The 13,376-nt window shown below is 38.1% G+C and overlaps 1 protein-coding gene across 19 annotated transcripts in view; it reads left to right on the forward strand.

The window, feature by feature from the left end:
* Positions 1–212: 212 nt before the first annotated feature.
* LOC126358278 (modifier of mdg4-like) overlaps positions 213–13,376 on the forward strand; it is a 342,870-nt gene continuing 329,706 nt past the window's right edge. For 5 of the 19 annotated variants that reach the window (XR_007566224.1, XM_050007535.1, XM_050007539.1 and 2 more), the window contains exon 1: positions 214–600. The gene's annotated coding sequence lies outside the window, so the exon portion shown is untranslated. Of the gene's footprint in view, positions 601–13,376 lie in introns of all 19 variants that reach the window. The other 14 variants (XM_050007546.1, XM_050007537.1, XM_050007540.1 and 11 more) reach the window with 6 other exon arrangements.

Genomic DNA, 13,376 nt, shown 5'->3' on the forward strand with positions numbered 1-13,376 from the left:
TTTTATATTGGACACATTCAATAATCATTAAATATAAATACGTCATACAGAATGAAAGGAGGAGAAACTATGTGTTACTACAAAGCAACGACACATCTACCGTACACAACAAATATATGCCGAAAAGCTACACCCTTATTTTCAATGTTGTCTTGTACTCAGTCCACAGAACCACTACAAATAGTCTTTCTGCAGGGGTGCAGGACAATTTTTATGATGCAGTTTGCTTTCGGATACTAATTCGTTCTTAAGCATTATTTCTGTTACTACTAGGAAAATAAACCGATTTATAGAAAATATGTATTAGCTGGAAACCAGAAAATTATAAAACATTCAAATAATTGCAGCTTACACCATTATTCTTGCTAGTGTATCACATCAATGTTTGACGTTTGTTGCCGTGGGGGGAGGACCAATGAGAGTTGGCTGCACTGGTTGTTGAAACGGAGAGAGGGACGCCTTCGCTCTCAGCCGGAATATTGTTTATATTTTGTATTTACATTTTCCTATGAGTGCATATGAACAAGGGGTACAGCTTTACTTGGATAGTTGCACTTTAAAGAATTCCGTTGGATTTCCTCCGACTCCTGGATTTTGTATGTGAGTATAAGGACAAAATAAATGTTTAAAGATGTCGGTTAATGGGCGCTTTGTAGATGTATTATTTATCTTACGAATTTAGGGTGTGCTAGAGTTAGGTTCTACCTCATTCTGTCGTGTATTATTATATTAAATGAAAATGTTCTGTGTGCAGCAGATGTGATAAGAGCGAAAGAGCAGCGGGACCCATTGTCTTTCAGATTAACGCAGTAGTAGGTGCACTGGATTCGGAGCATGAATTTGAAATGTTTTGATGTTGTCAAAAAACGAATGAAGCAGAAAGTATGGGGTGTAACAAGTCACATTACACCATTGTTTCATCATCGACATCAGTATTGGAATGTAATATATACTGTAATCAATCATAAAATTTACTACCGGTGCCTACATAGCACTTAAACGAAATAACTATTGTGCTTGGTAAATTTTATTTACGTAGTAACCACATCCCGCTACTGTTGCTTTATGTGTTTTTGTTGGTGAGCTTCAACAGAGCAGTGATTTTTTGAAAGATCAGTAAATATGAATTTAAGTTGTAATAAGTAGTATAACTGAATACTTGAAAGAGAGTGAATGACATAATTAACGTAAGGAGGCACAGGTTGTAAGGTTTATAACTGAACATTCTCTCAAATCAATTAATGATGTAGTTTGACATACTTTATTGGTAAACTTCTTTATATTTATTGAGAACTGATACAGACTTGTGCTTTCACTTCTAAATCCATTCTTTTTAAATCTACATTCTTCTGAACAATTATTGTTATTTGGTCATGTTTGACTAGCAATGTATTTTGTGGCTCTTACTGGCCTATAGAGATGGCTTCGTCTCGTGACATAAAGATGTTGTGGCATATGATACTACACATACACAATCATGAAGAGAGCAGGACAATTGCAACATTTATTTCCATTTATATTAGTTTTGGGAATTTTGGTTGGGGTGACAGATTGATCTGTAGCTTAGTCCATAGCATAGGTTAGGTTGGAAGTGTAATAATTTGACTGCAAGTTGGTGAAGTCAACAAATGTGACAGTTTGGTAGGAATTAGCTGAAGCAGTATTGAAGTATTGAGCTAATTCGATTGTGGTACTAAATGTTCATTTTCCTGATATAGGCTACTTAATTCTTTGATAATTAATACTTTTCATATTTCAAGGTTTTTATTGTTTCAACTATGGCTGTCCGAGACATTTTGCACAAACATTCGATGTCAGTTCTTAAAGTTCCTTTCATCATTTTGTTCTGTGGTGGTTTCAAATTCAGCTCAGTCTACAGGTTTCTGGAAGAATTTGTGTTTCATTGGATTTTACTTTGTTGATACAGTTGCTATCTCTTTAGACTGCTAGAACTTTTCCATGATTTTTATGCTGTACATAATTGTGGCTTGTTATTTGTTTTGTATTTTTACTGTGAGAGGATGAAGTTTCTGATTCACTCCTAAGTATTCTTAATCCTCATTGTATGGTACTGATAATGTTCAGTATTGATTTAAAATGTAAGCAGTAACATTTCACTTTTGTTGTTGTTGTTGTGGTCTTCAGTCCTGAGAGTTGTATGATGCAGCTCTCCATGCTACTCGATCCTGTGCAAGCTGCTCCATCTCTCAGTATGTACTGCAGCGTACGCCCTTCTGAATCTGCTTAGTGTATTCATCTCTTGGTCTCCATCTACTATTTTTACCAACCACTTTGCCCTCCAATACTACATTGGTGATCCCTTGATGCCTCAGAACATGTCCTACCAACCGATCCCTTCTTCTAGTCAAGTTGTGCCACAAGCTTTTCTTCTCCCCAATTCTATTCAATACCTCCTCATTAGTTATGTGATCTTCCCATCTAATCTTCAGCATTCTTCTGTAACACCACATTTCGAAAGCTTCTATTTTCTTCTTGTTCAAACTATTTATCGTCCATGTTTCACTTCCATACATGGCTAAACTCCATACAAATACTTTCAAAAACTACATTCTGACACTTAAATCTATACTCAATGTTAACAAATTTCTCTTCTTCAGAAACGCTTTCCTTGCCATTGCCAGTCTACATTTTATTTCCTCTCTACTTCGACCATCATCAGTTATTTTGCTCCCCAAATAGCAAAACTCCTTTACTACTTTAAGTGTCTCACTTCCTAATCTAATTCCCTCAGCATCACCCGACTTAATTCGACTACATTCCATTATCCTCGTTTTGCTTTTGTTGATGTTCGTCTTATATCCTCCTTTCAAGACACTGTCCATTCCATTCAACTGCTCTTCCAAGTCCTTTGCTGTCTCTGACAGAATTACAATGTCATCGGCGAACCTCAAAGTTTTTATTTCTTCTCCATGGATTTTAATACCTACTCTGAATTTTTCTTTTGTTTCCTTTACTGCTTGCCCAATATACAGACAGAATAACACCGGGGAGAGGCTACAACCCTGTCTCACTCCCTTCCCTACCACTGCTTCCCTTTCATGCCCCTCGACTCTTATAACTGCCATCTGCTTTCTGTACAAATTGTAAATAGCCTTTCGCTCCCTGTATATTACCCCTGCCATCTACAGAATTTGAAAGAGAGTATTCAAGTCAACATTATCAAAAGCTTTCTCTAAGTCTACAAATGCTAGAAATGTAGGTTTGCCTTTTATTAATCTAGCTTCTAAGATAAGTCAGTGTTGCCTTAGGTGTTCCAATATTTCTGTGGAATCCAAACTGATCTTCCCCAAGGTCGGCTTCTGCCAGTTTTTCCATTTGTCTGTAAATAAATCGTGTTAGTATTTTGCAGCCGTGTCTTATTTAACTGACAGTTCGGTAATTTTCATATCTGTCAACACCTGCTTTCTTTGGGATTAGGATTATTATATTCTTCTTGAAGTCTGAGGGTATTTCGCCTGTCTCGTACCAGATGGTAGAGTTTTGTCAGGGCTGGCTCTCCCAAGGCCGTCAGTAGTTCCAATGGAATGTTGTTTACTCTCGGGTCCTTGTTTCAACTTAGGTCTTTCAGTGCGCTGTCAAACTCTTCACGCAGTATCATATCTCCCATTTTATCTTCATCTACATCCTCTTCCATTTCCATAATATTTTCCTCAAGTACATCGCCCTCGTATCGACCCTCTATTTACTCCTTCCACCTTTCTGCTTTCCCTTCTTTGCTTAGAACTGGGTTTCCATCTGAGCTCTTGATATTCATACAAGTGGTTCTCTTTTCTCCAAAGGTCTCTATAATTTTCCTGTAGGCAGTATCTGTCTTACCCATAGTGAGATAAGCCTCTACATCCTTACCTTAGTCCTCTAGCCATGCCTGCTTAGCCATTTTGCACTTCCTGTCAATCTCATTTTTGAGACGTTTGTATTCCTTTTTGCCTGCTTCATTTAATGCATTTTTATATTTTTTCCTTTCATCAATTAAATTCAATACCTCTTCTGTCACCCACGGATTTCTACTAGCCCTCGTCTTTTTACCTGCTTTATCCTCTAGGAGAATTCCGGCCTTATGAGTTAAATGTTGCAGTTGACTAATGTGAAATGTTAAATTTCTAATGAGTACTGCATTGGTGCTGCCAAATGGTAAGACACTGGACTTTTGTGTGATAGGACAGCAACTAAAATACCCTTTCAACCTTCCGGATTTATCTTTTCCAAAATTTCTGTGGAAAGTGTTGAGTATGAGTTCTGGGAATTTTCCTCTGAAAGAGTATGGCCAGTTTTCTTCCTGTCCTCGCCCACTTTGAATTTCTGCTCTGCTTCTAATGACCTCATCGTCAGTAGAATGTTAACTGCATCTCCACCTTCCTTTTTTTTCAGTTGTGCTGTACACAGTATTGTTTGGCCAATATCTACATGTATATCCATACTCTGTAAATTACCTCAAAGTGCATGGCAAAGGGTACTTCCCTTTGTGCCAGGTATTAGGGTTTCTTCCCGTTCCATTCTCTTATGATGCCCGGGAAGAATGATTGTCTGAATGCTTCTGTGTGCACTGTAATTATTCTGATCTTATCCTCATGATTTCTACATGAGAAATACATAGGGTATTGTACTATATTTCTTGGTTCATGATTTCAAGTCAGTTCTTGACAAACTGTTAGTAGACTTCCTTGGTATAGTTTATTTGTATCTCTAAGAGTCTGCCAGTTCAGTTTCTTCGTCACTGTAACACTCTCCCATGGGTCAAACGAACCTGTGACAATTCTTGCTGCCCTTCTCTGTAGTGTTCAATATCTCCTGTTAGTCCTATTTGGTACTGGTCTCACACACTTGAGCAGTATTCTGGAATGGTTCACACAAATGACAAATGACCTATAAGTAGTCTCCTTAGTAGACTGATTGCACTACCCTAGTCTTCCACCAATAAACCAAAGCCTACCACCTGCTTTACCAACTGAGCCTATGTGATCATTCCGTTTCGTGTCCCTACCAAGTGTTGCATCTAATTTTATTTGTATGAGTTGGTCAATTCCACCTGTCTCTTTTTGATATTATAATCATGGGATGCTACTTTTTTTTTCTTCATTTTGTGAAGTGCACAATTTTACATTTCTGAACATTTAAAGCAAATTGCCAATCTTTGCACCATTTTGAAATCTTGACGAGTTTCTTTCGGATAGTATCTCATTATAGATAACTGCATCATCCGCAGAAAGTCTGAGGTTTTTAGCATCATCTGCAATGTCATTAATATACAATGTGGTTGAGCACAAGAGGAATTGTTGCATGGGACATATGTATAAATGGGCCTTAGTGAAACACCTTTGCCAGAGGGTGACCATGAAATAAAATGCACCAAGATGAGTGTCATACCGAAAACATCGCATTGTCATGTGCATATGTATAGAGAGGCTATTGAAATTTATAAACACCATAGTAATTTTAACAGAAAAGAAGGTGGTGTTAAATAAAATCAAATCTGGATGTCAACATTGCAACATAAGAAAGGCAGTCTATCACTTTCAATTGAGAATTTTGGCATTACCAGAGATAATCTCATAGTCGACATTGCACAATGGACTTTGGCGCCCTTTACAACGTGCATATATTTGACACACTCAAGTTCTTGTAGTTCACCACTGTACCTGTGAAGATGTCTCGTGCAGTCAGAGAGGAAAAATTAGAAGAAGTTGTTGTACATCGATCATATTACAATATTCTAGGCCTATTACAGTAGTTATTGAAGGCTTCATGCATTGCCCACTTGACAGCCAAACATTTCATTCATCATCTCTCTTTCTATTGTCTCATTCTTAGTTTTACACTTATTAGACCGTAGTCTCTGTTTCTGTAGATGTCTCTTTACAGTGACTGTATACTGTCGGGCCCTCCCATTATGAACTTTTTTGCTGGGTTCATATCTACCCAACATATGGTCAACTATTTTTTTAAAAGTTGAGCCATAGTTCATCTACATGCTGTGCTGAAAGTTTCAGGTTCCTCATTGAGAGATGACACTATCAATTTTTTTACACAGTTTTTCCTTCTTGTATAAAATGGCCTTTGTATTTCAGTAATTATTGTTGCCACAACTGTTTCAGGATCGCTGGTAGCAGTTTCGATGTCAGCACCCTCAGAGACATCAGGTTTCCTAGTTTCCATTAGATGCAATATATTTTCATCGTGGGTGGGGTTCCTAGCTATCTGTTTATGTAATTTTCAGGGAAGGCATTGAGTGATGTTTCATACGATGTCTTACCACACCTAGCACTATCAGAACTATTATTTTCCCAGGAAATTGTTGGATGATTAAAGTCTTCGCCAATGATTACTGTATGATTGAGGAACTTCCATGCAAGTGAACTGATGTTATCTCTAATGTTTTTGGCTACATTAGGATATGAGTGTGGTGGGTGATTGGAAAGAGTTAATCACCATTTTATAAGGTGGGCTTTGACCTAACACAAAATGTCAGTGATCTGAAATCTTGCGACTTATATTGATTCACAGCTCAAGAGCATATACTGTAAGTACTGTGGTTCTGAATGTACAATTGTGAATTGCACTTGCCTATTGCATTTCATTGTCATAAACATTAGAAAGATTTTTGCATGTGGGTTTGCACCCTATGTTAGTCTCTTTTTGCTCTACCCTGTTATTTCTCAGTTTAAGAAGTCCGAAGATTGTCAGTGATGCTTTTTCGTTTCCCTGTTCGAATTTGGCTATTATTGAATCATTTATTTGTTAAATTTGGTTTGAAGATCTCCCAAACAAAGGGATGTTGCAAATGCTGAGATTAAGAGCGTTATCACATTAGGAATGTGAGCAGTATATGAAATGTAATGGGGAAATCATGATTATTTTTTTTTTTTTTACAACTTGTTCCGCTAATTATTAATTTTTGCAACCAAGGTTTCGTGTTATTAGTGCATTGTCTAGCATTACTGGCAAAAATGTTAAATGTGTGAAATGTTATGGGACTTCACTGCTAAGGTCATAAGTCCCTAAGCTTACACACTACTTAACCTAAATTATCCTAAGTACAAACACGCTCACCTTTCCTGAAGGACGACTCGAACCTCTGCAGGGATTAGCCGCACAGTCCATGACTGCAGCGCCTTAGACCACTCGGCTAATTCCGCACGGTGCAGAAATGTTAAAACACCTTTGCCTGTAATTCTAGGAAATGAAAACACAATCTAAATCCAAGGTAAAAAAAAAAATTATGACCCAGTGGCTATAAAATACGGTTTTTCCTTTGTTTCACCTAATAAAGTCAACAGAAATTGTGAAATGTAGTGCCTGCCAAATGTGTAGCAAATATCTTTTTACTTAATTATTCTTCTAGGAATCGGCCTATAATGTATGTCATTTGTCATCTTAATAAAGTGAAAATAAAAATATGTATAAGGACAGGTTTTTGGATGTGATCTTGCTGAAGGAACATGAAATGATTATGGGAAACGTGAATAATCAAGTTGGCTGGACAGAGCAAACTTTATCTTCATGAATATGGGGTCAGTGTCGTAAAAACTGCTCTGTGTCATTCGATTGATGTCTGTGGTACAATGTTATTTTGTTCATACACAAGTTGCACAGCATTGTTTCTTTGCATCTATTTGTGCCATCATTGCACATACTTTGGACACCCGCAAGTGACTCCATAACCATGAACTTGCTGCTATGTCCCTTGCATTCTTATAAGTCTGTGTGGAAAATTGAGTTCAGGACCATAAACATGCTATCATGTGCTATGCACATGTCCATTTCTGTCCTCCATCCCACATGGAAAACAGTCGTGAGTCAGCTGTTGAACTCAGGACAGTGACAGACATTACTAATTATACAGTATAGATCTTGGGCACATTATTTTCGTGTTAAATGCATTTCACTGTGATCATATATGGTAATTTGGCAAGGTAGTATTGTCTCCTTTTGTCAGTAAACCCTATTTTAAGTTTTGTAAGTAACTACAGACAGCAGAAGTGAACTAGAATCATTGTTTGGGTGTTTCAGTCAATTTCAGTAGTCAGTTTTCTAATTTGTGTACAGCAGGATAGTAGGACACTGACTGATAACATTTTTATAGATTCTGCTCAGGCTGAAACAATGTGTATCAAATTGCCAAAGGACTATTTGATCATGATGTGCTATTAATGGAAATAAACAATATTGCACATTGCAGCCCTGAGTCAGATTCAGACAAAGCTTATTAATGAGAACAGGCTGTAATGTTTCAAGATAAAGTTAAAAGAGGTGGTTTGGGATGAGGTGTGTATAGAAAGAGATGCTGTCACCAAATTCAATTTATTCCACAGTAAAGTTGTATTTGTATTTGTTTTCCTAAAATGTTATCCAGAAGATCCATCAAGGGAAAAAAGAAGTATGTCATGGGTAACTTAGGGAATTAAAATGTCATGTAGGAGAAAGAGGGAAATATATAAAGGCCAGAGTGAGTCAAGTTCCTGCATTACTTCCATACTCCAAAAACTACTGTAATATTTAAGTAAAGTCATTAAATGTCAAGAAGTATGCACATCCAGACATAATAATGCCAATAATAAAATTAAAACTAGGTGTATGTGGATTATTGTCAAATGGGAGATGGGATAACCAGTCAGTGTAAGAGAGAGAATAAAAATTAACCCAGTTCCATTTCAATTAGTTTTCTCTTTTGGATTTTACAAATTAGATATTTGTTTATTGCCTTCAGTAAACATGTTGTTGTTGTTGTTGTTGTCATCACTCCTGAGACTGGTTTGATGCAGCTCTCCATGCCAATCTATCCTGTGCAAGCTCCTTCATCTCCCAGTACCTACTGCAACCTACATCCTTCTGAATCTGCTTAGTGTATTCATCTCTTGGTCTCCCTCTATGATTTTTACCCTCCACATTGCTCTCCAATGCTGAATTTGTGATCCCTTGATGCCTCAAGCATGTCCTACCAGCCGATCCCTTCTTCTAGTCAAGTTGTGCCACAAACTTCTCTTCTCCCCAATCCTACTCAGTACCTCCTCATTAGTTACGTGATCTACCCACCTAATCTTCAGTTTTCTTCTGTAGCACCACATTTCGAAAGCTTCTGTTCTCTTCTTGTCCAAACTATTTATTGTCCATGTTTCACTTCCATTCATGGCTACACTCCATACAAATACTTTCAGAAACGACTTCCTGACACTTAAATCTATACTCGATGTTAACAAATTTCTCTTCTTCAGAAACGCTTTCCTTGACATTGCCAGTCTACATTTTATATCCTCTCTACTTCGACCATCATCAGTTATTTTGCTCCCCAAATAGCAAAACTCCTTTACTACTTTAAGTGTCTCATTTCCTAATCTAATTCCCTCAGCATCACCTGACGTAATTCGACTATATTCCATTATCCTTGTTTTGCTTTTGTTGATGTTCACCTTATATCCTCCTTTCAAGACACTATCCATTCTGTTCAACTGCTCTTCCAAGTCCTTTGCTGTCTCTGACAGAATTACAATGTCATCGGCGAACCTCAAAGTTTTTATTTCTTCTCCATGGATTTTAATACCTACTCCAAATTTTTCTTTTGTTTCCTTTACTGCTTGCTCAATATACAGATTCAATGACAGCGGGGATAGGCTACAACTCTGTCTCATTCCCTTCCCAACCACTGCTTCCCTTTCATACCCCTCGACTCTTACAACTGCCATCTGCTTTCTGTACAAATTGTAAATAGCCTTTCACTCCCTGTATTTAACCCCTGCCACCTTTAGAATTTGAAAGAGTATTCCAGTCAACATTGTCAAAAGCTTTCTCTAAGTCTACAAATGTTAGAAACGTAAACATACAACAAAATAAACAAAAATATCAATAATTTAATCAAAAGGGAGTGTACAAAATATGTCACACTAGACAGAACCCAGGTGTGTAAGTGAAATATGTGACAGTAAATAAATAGGCTACAGCACTTGTCTTGTGATATGGTACAAGACATTCTATGTGCAACCCGCATCACATTTGCTGTGTATTGTTCTTGGAGTTCTTTTCCAATTTTCTTCAGTGCAGCGTAATTTTTTTTTCTTTTTAGCCATAACTACCAGGTGATTTTTTTCATTGTGTCTGATGTCATGCAACAGTCTACCTTTGTATGAATTATTAGCAGGGTGACAGGAGCTCTAGGAATTATTGCATTGCATGTCAGGTAGCATTTCACAGTGCTGTGTCAAAATTGTAGCTGTAGCATATTCATACCTGTCTTTCTGTAGAGAATCCATGTATTATATATTAAAAACAAAGATTCCAAGACTTACCAAGCGGGAAAGCGCCGGTAGATAGGCACAATGAATAAAAAACACACACACAGAATTTGAGCTTTCGCAACCAGCGGCTGCTTCATCAGGAAAGAGGGAAGGAAAAGAAAAGATGAAAGGATGTGGGTTTTAAGGGAGAGGGTAAGGAGACATTCCAATCCCGGGAAGGTAAGTCTTTCCACTCCCGGGATTGGAATGACTCCTTACCCTCTCCCTTAAAACCCACATCCTTTCATCTTTTCTTTTCCTTCCCTCTTTCCTGATGAAGCAGCCGCCGGTTGCGAAAGCTCAAATTCTGTGTGTGTGTGTGTTTTACATCATCATTAATTTGAATCCATGTATTATTTATACATACATCCAGTAGCCATGGAAAAAGTAGCCACCATCATTTCTTTTCTCTGATGCTCATACTGTATAGTGCTATATTTTCATCCATTCAGTAAGTTCCCTCTACATTTTTGGTGTAGTCTCCAATAACATTTGGCTGGGGTGCAAGGATTCTTTTCTTCTCTTGTCTGGAATATCAGTGCCCGGAGCTTACTGAATTGATTCCATGTCTGGTTGAAGTAATTGTTACTGTAGAATTATCTAGCCAGTTGGTAATAATCATTCCACTTTCTTGCCGCTCTTTTAATCAATATCACCACTCTCATTCTTTGGAACATTGTGTTACAGTCTGCATGTGGACATTCCTTTGGCAGACTATTCTCACAAATAGTGCTTGTTGCACCACAGACTTGTTCTTTTAGATGAGGCAACATTGTCGGTGGTGTTTTCAGGTTGCCAAATAAAATGTGTAGGATTAATTTTTACTTTTTCAGGGAGTGAATCAATCGTGTTTTACAATTGCTTTGTCATATACTTCGTTCCATTGGGATCAGTTCCGTGGTATATCTGAATATCTACTAGGTATCCCATATTTGTGTTTCAGTACCACACTTTGTACACATAACTAATGGTTTTACCATTCAGAAATTGTTCGCATTCATGACTGCCAAAATACTTCAAGCTCTCATCATAATCCAAATCTGCCCAGGTTGAAAGTGGAGAGAAAACACTTTTCTCAACAGATCTATTAATGGACAAAGTTTCCACATTTCACCATTTACATTGATTTGTGTGTATCAAATGAATGAATCTCATAATTGTTCCAAATCTTTCTCTTCTCATCATTTTGTGCACCATTTGATGTCTCATATCCAGCCCTGAATCCCAGCAACATGTTCTGCTTGGTAGAGGATTATAGCCCAAGAGAATTAGAAATCCTAGAAAACCTTTTATTTCTTCATATGTTATTTTGGGATCGGGACAGTTCTTGAGTAAAGCATATTTTGTTGGTTTGATAACGAAAACTTTAATTGTTTCATCATTACAGAACAGTTCAAAGCACTGAACTGGAGACAAGCTCCTGTATTTACTATGATAACTCTCAGGAAGCAAAGTGTTATCACTTTTCAGATCCTCCTCCTACAGTCTGATTACAATTTTTTTAAATCTGTAGCTTTTTGGTTCCATTTGAATTGATGTTTTCTTGATTATCATAAGAGCAGTTACTCTAAAGTTCACAACATAACCTGTTATAGTTGGTCAAAATTTCTCCTGCACCAGAATGAAGTTGGCTTAGTCCAAGATTGGCTATCTTTCCACCCCCATCTGCTTCACCAGAATCTTCAGCTGACTCCACAATAGCTTCAGGAGACTCAATAAAATATCTGTTGCATCTTCTTCCTCCTCCGCCTTCAAAATAGCCAGGATTTCACACACAGGCAAGTCCCTGAGAAAGAAGAAACCATTATACTGACTGTTCTGCCTAGCGTAACATGTGTAACACACAATTAAAACTAGGATAGGAACCATAATAGTGAATTACATTTTGTGGCTAACCTGTATCATTAATTTCAGCACTTCTGCATTACAGTCAATCAAAACTCTTAAAAATTGAGTGTTCTGTCGTGACAGAAAGTAATACTTACTTCTCATTCCAAGACAATCTTATTCAGAAAAAGTATTCAGTAATTGAAGCACCAACCTTGTACAAAAACAAATCTCCTGTGCCTTATCTTTCCAGTCTCCCACTACTTCCGAAAGTTCCACCATCTGGCCACAGAGGAGCAGTTCCCTCACTACCACTCAGGACTGGAGCAACTGAATTACATTCTCTGCCAGGGTTTTGATTACCCCTTGTCATGCCCTGAAATGAGAAATGTCCTGCGCACTATCCTTCCCACCCCTCCCACAGTGGTATTCCACCATCCACCGAACCTACACAATACGAGGAGCTATCCAAAATTTTCGGGACTGGTGCTGCCAACTGTTGAAAACCTTACCTTTGGGCTAATGGTCACCATCACCCTCTAAGTAGTTCCCATCTTCACATACACACTGGTCCCAGCAGTTCTGCAACTGGTCAAACGTTTTCTGGAAATCAACGGCCTGTCAGCTTTAGTTTCAGTTTTGGGAATAGTGCGAAGTCACAAGGTGCCAAATCTGGCTAGTATGGTGAGTGGGGTAAAATCGCCATGTTGTTTATTGCCAAAAAGGTCCTGGTGAGCATGGACGTGTGACAGGGTGTGTTGTGATGCAGCAGCCAGTTCCCTTGATGCCAAAGTTCAGGCTGTCATCACCACACGTTTACATGGAGCTATCGCATAACGTCACAGTAGTATGCGGAGTTCACTGTTTGGTTGGGTGGGACAAATTCTTTGTGCACAATTCCTTTGGTATCAAAGAAAACAATGATCATGCTCTTCACTTTGCTCTTCATCTGTCTCGCATTTTTGGGTCTTGGAGAGCCCAGGGACGATTGTTGCTTTGTCTCTGGGTTATAACCGTAATCCATCTCCCGTTGCTGGTGATAACCAATGACAAGAAGGTTGGATCATCAGATGTGGTCTGAAGAAGGTGCGTGCACACTTCAACACACTGTGCCTTCTGATTGGCAGTCAAGATCCTAGGCACAAATTTTGCGGCGACATGATGCATTCCCTGTTCAGTCAACATTCATTGACATGCCCCAAAACAATACCCACTTCATCCACAAGGTCTTGAATGGTTTGACATCGATCCGTATGAATCAGT

Source organism: Schistocerca gregaria, chromosome 1 (assembly GCF_023897955.1).
Source record: "Schistocerca gregaria isolate iqSchGreg1 chromosome 1, iqSchGreg1.2, whole genome shotgun sequence".
Taxonomy (NCBI): domain Eukaryota; kingdom Metazoa; phylum Arthropoda; class Insecta; order Orthoptera; family Acrididae; genus Schistocerca; species Schistocerca gregaria.